Source organism: Schistocerca americana, unplaced genomic scaffold (assembly GCF_021461395.2).
Source record: "Schistocerca americana isolate TAMUIC-IGC-003095 unplaced genomic scaffold, iqSchAmer2.1 HiC_scaffold_375, whole genome shotgun sequence".
NCBI lineage: Eukaryota > Metazoa > Arthropoda > Insecta > Orthoptera > Acrididae > Schistocerca > Schistocerca americana.
Window position 1 is genome coordinate 17,501 of NW_025726099.1, and position 5,000 is coordinate 22,500.

General features: G+C 54.2%; 1 non-coding gene across 1 annotated transcript in view; it reads right to left on the minus strand.

Moving 5' to 3' along the window:
- LOC124581806 overlaps nucleotides 1–1,406 on the minus strand; it is a 1,910-nt gene extending 504 nt beyond the window's left edge. The window contains exon 1 of the ribosomal RNA XR_006973482.1: nucleotides 1–1,406. This exon is cut by the window's left edge and continues 504 nt beyond it. This is a non-coding gene — a ribosomal RNA (small subunit ribosomal RNA).
- Between the last annotated feature and the right edge of the window lie 3,594 nt (nucleotides 1,407–5,000).

Here is a 5,000-nt window from a genome sequence, read left to right on the forward strand (position 1 = left end):
AGACAAATCGCTCCACCAACTAAGAACGGCCATGCACCACCACCCACCGAATCAAGAAAGAGCTATCAATCTGTCAATCCTTCCGGTGTCCGGGCCTGGTGAGGTTTCCCGTGTTGAGTCAAATTAAGCCGCAGGCTCCACTCCTGGTGGTGCCCTTCCGTCAATTCCTTTAAGTTTCAGCTTTGCAACCATACTTCCCCCGGAACCCAAAAGCTTTGGTTTCCCGGAGGCTGCCCGCCGAGTCATCGGAGGAACTGCGGCGGATCGCTGGCTGGCATCGTTTATGGTTAGAACTAGGGCGGTATCTGATCGCCTTCGAACCTCTAACTTTCGTTCTTGATTAATGAAAACATACTTGGCAAATGCTTTCGCTTCTGTTCGTCTTGCGACGATCCAAGAATTTCACCTCTAACGTCGCAATACGAATGCCCCCGCCTGTCCCTATTAATCATTACCTCGGGTTCCGAAAACCAACAAAATAGAACCGAGGTCCTATTCCATTATTCCATGCACACAGTATTCAGGCGGGCTTGCCTGCTTTAAGCACTCTAATTTGTTCAAAGTAAACGTGCCGGCCCACCGAGACACTCACTCAAGAGCACCCTGGTAGGATTGCAACGGGGTCCGCCTCGGGACGCACGAGCACGCACGAGGCGCGTCGCACGCCTTCAGCTCGCCCCACCGGCAGGACGTCCCACGATACATGCCAGTTAAACACCGACGGGCGGTGAACCAACAGCGTGGGACACAAATCCAACTACGAGCTTTTTAACCGCAACAACTTTAATATACGCTATTGGAGCTGGAATTACCGCGGCTGCTGGCACCAGACTTGCCCTCCAATAGATACTCGTTAAAGGATTTAAAGTGTACTCATTCCGATTACGGGGCCTCGGATGAGTCCCGTATCGTTATTTTTCGTCACTACCTCCCCGTGCCGGGAGTGGGTAATTTGCGCGCCTGCTGCCTTCCTTGGATGTGGTAGCCGTTTCTCAGGCTCCCTCTCCGGAATCGAACCCTGATTCCCCGTTACCCGTTACAACCATGGTAGGCGCAGAACCTACCATCGACAGTTGATAAGGCAGACATTTGAAAGATGCGTCGCCGGTACGAGGACCGTGCGATCAGCCCAAAGTTATTCAGAGTCACCAAGGCAAACGGACCGGACGAGCCGACCGATTGGTTTTGATCTAATAAAAGCGTCCCTTCCATCTCTGGTCGGGACTCTGTTTGCATGTATTAGCTCTAGAATTACCACAGTTATCCAAGTAACGTGGGTACGATCTAAGGAACCATAACTGATTTAATGAGCCATTCGCGGTTTCACCTTAATGCGGCTTGTACTGAGACATGCATGGCTTAATCTTTGAGACAAGCATATGACTACTGGCAGGATCAACCAGGGAGCTGCGTCAACTAGAGCTGAGCAGCCGGCCGCCCGGGAGTGTGTCCCGGGGGCCCGCGCGAACACGCAAGCGTCCGCTCAATTATTCTGCAAACAGGAGGAGGCTGAGCTCCCCTGCACAATACACCTCGAAACCCTCTCAGGTCCCGGCGGCGCGCAGCGCCGTCCTAAGTACTTGGTCGGGTTCGAGAGAGGCGCAATCGCCCGGAGTTTGGCGAGTAGACGCTTTAGGTGCGACCACCCGTGCTCCCAACTGAGCTTGCCGCTGCCGACAGAGGCCCGGGAGCGTGCTGTCGTGGCATTGCCGGCGGGAGACAACACGCGCCACCTACGGTGGCCGGCAGCTCCAACGCCAGCGCCACAGAAGGACAAAAGCCCCACTTGGGTGCCGAAGCGAACGCGCCAACACGTCCGCACAGCTGCGATACAAACCACCTGCGAGAACCGCAGAGGCGACCGAGCAGCAGACGGCGTCGCGGCGCCGAGCGCCGGGCGGCGGCGCATCCTCAGCGCACACAGTCCTCAATCGGACCAGCACACTGCAGATGTCCACCGCGCTTCGCACCGGGCCCGCGAGGACCTACTTTGGCCGCACGGCGCCGCGTGCAGGGTGCGCCGGCGCGCAGCTGCGCCGCCTGCCGCCTCCGTCGGCCGGCGCGCCTGCCACTGGCCGCCCCCACCAGCCGGCTGTAGCGCGTGCGCCCACGCACCGCGCGGCCAGCACGCCGGGAGGCCCCCCCTCACCGGCCGGGGACGGTCCCACCCAGCCACCGCCGCGTATCGCTTCACACCCACATGCCATTCACGTTCGTGGGCATGGTGGGTATCGCTGAAACAACCGGTTGGTAGCTCAACCGATCGTCGCCATCACTGATTCACCTCTAGCGAGAACAACCGCACCACAACGGTTTACCAGTTGTTCATTTGCGTAACGTCACCAGCAAACGTAGACGTCCATCGCCATTTGCAAATTCAACGATTGTTGCATGCCTGTGTCAGGTGTCACGACACACTATGTCTGCCCACATACACGCAACAACATGTGCACGCTTCGCGAACACGTGGAAGGTGGCCCCCGTACGTATGCGATGTCCATTGCGCGAACGACTGTCAACCGGCCTCTGTCGCATGTCGCAGATGTGGAACGCAGTGCACCATGCTATCACGGTGAGTGAGAAGAGACGACTACGTCTGACAACACGCGCCACTACATCAACAGACGGCTCATGCTGATCGCCATCCACGGCATACCATACTGCAATCCAGCTCTTATAGGGAGACGACACGTAGCTGAGTGCACAATATTTGGACCGTATGGTTCGCCGTTGTTGGCGCAGTCGTGGTACGGTCACACATGTACCACGATGTATCATTCAGTACATGAGGACCAATGTGCAGTACAGTGTGTGATTTGGACGTACAACATCAGCGGACAGTTGACACAAGCCGTACCACAACGTAGGCTGTGCTTCGCCATGCGAATGCCAATGAACAACTGCGAAGGGCATTGAGCATGTACGTCCTGCTGCCATCCGCATTACAGTGTATAGCTGCAAGGTGTTTAACATGAAGCGATACTCTGGGGACCGGGCAGTGCGGGTAGCAAACTATATTGCGGGGGTTGCAGTTAGGCAACACTACACTAATTTAACGCGTCGTATGACAATTACAGAGCAGGTTAAGGCCCAACGTGTGTTGGGTTAAGGCCCAACGTGTGTTGGGTTAAGGCCCAACGTGTGTTGGGTTAAGGCCCAACGTGTGTTGGGTTAAGGCCCAACGTGTGTTGGGTTAAGGCCCAACGTGTGTTGGGTTAAGGCCCAACGTGTGTTGGGTTAAGGCCCAACGTGTGTTGGGTTAAGGCCCAACGTGTGTTGGGTTAAGGCCCAACGTGTGTTGGGTTAAGGCCCAACGTGTGTTGGGTTAAGGCCCAACGTGTGTTGGGTTAAGGCCCAACGTGTGTTGGGTTAAGGCCCAACGTGTGTTGGGTTAAGGCCCAACGTGTGTTGGGTTAAGGCCCAACGTGTGTTGGGTTAAGGCCCAACGTGTGTTGGGTTAAGGCCCAACGTGTGTTGGGTTAAGGCCCAACGTGTGTTGGGTTAAGGCCCAACGTGTGTTGGGTTAAGGCCCAACGTGTGTTGGGTTAAGGCCCAACGTGTGTTGGGTTAAGGCCCAACGTGTGTTGGGTTAAGGCCCAACGTGTGTTGGGTTAAGGCCCAACGCGGGTTGGGTTAAGGCGCAACGCGGGTTGGGTTAAGGCGCAACGCGGGTTGGGTTAAGGCGCAACGCGGGTTAGGTTAAGGCGCAACGCGGGTTAGGTTAAGGCGCAACGCGGGTTAGGTTAAGGCGCAACGCGGGTTAGGTTAAGGCGCAACGCGGGTTAGGTTAAGGCGCAACGCGGGTTACGTTAAGGCGCAACGCGGGTTACGTTAAGGCGCAACGCGGGTTACGTTAAGGCGCAATATAGGTTAGGTTAAGGCGCAATATAGGTTAGGTTAAGGCGCAATATAGGTTAGGTTAAGGCGCAATACGGGTTAGGTTAAGGCGCAATACGGGTTAGGTTAAGGCGCAATACGGGTTAGGTTAAGGCGCAATACGGGTTAGGTTAAGGCACAATACGGGTTAGGTTAAGGCACAATACGGGTTAGGTTAAGGCACAATACGGGTTAGGTTAAGGCACAATACGGGTTAGGTTAAGGCACAATACGGGTTAGGTTAAGGCACAATACGGGTTAGGTTAAGGCACAATACGGGTTAGGTTAAGGCACAATACGGGTTAGGTTAAGGCACAATACGGGTTAGGTTAAGGCACAATACGGGTTAGGTTAAGGCACAATACGGGTTAGGTTAAGGCACAATACGGGTTAGGTTAAGGCACAATACGGGTTAGGTTAAGGTACAATACGGGTTAGGTTAAGGTACAATACGGGTTAGGTTAAGGTACAATACGGGTTAGGTTAAGGTACAATACGGGTTAGGTTAAGGTACAATACGGGTTAGGTTAAGGTACAATACGGGTTAGGTTAAGGTACAATACGGGTTAGGTTAAGGTACAATACGGGTTAGGTTAAGGTACAATACGGGTTAGGTTAAGGTACAATACGGGTTAGGTTAAGGTACACATTGTTGTAAGGAAAGGTGTTTTGGGGGGGGGGGGGGGGCCGGTTTGTTGATTGTGATTATCGTAAGTAAATGACTGCGGCATCATCTGATTTGCCACGTCAGGGTGCACCTTTGGCTCATAACAGGCGGCGCTCTGATTCCATGCTTGTGGCAGACCTGTGTCTTTCATTCCTGCCATTGTTTGTGTGGTGTGACAGGAGGCAGTATTGTGATGTTGGGTGCACCCCTGTGTAGGACATGTGTGGGTGTTGGTGGCTTAGCTGAGCAATGGTGGTTGTCGGAAGGGTGAGATATTCTGTTTTGTGAGTGGACCTCCCGGTCTGGTTATGATAGTGTGGATTGTCTAATGTGGCAGAGAGGATGCACTGGGTGTTGTTCCATGCTGGTGCTTACATATTGTCTGTGTGCCTGTTACAGGCAGAGAGTAGTGCGTGATAAGAGTGTCTGGCTGACGTGTGATTGTGAGCAGAGTCTT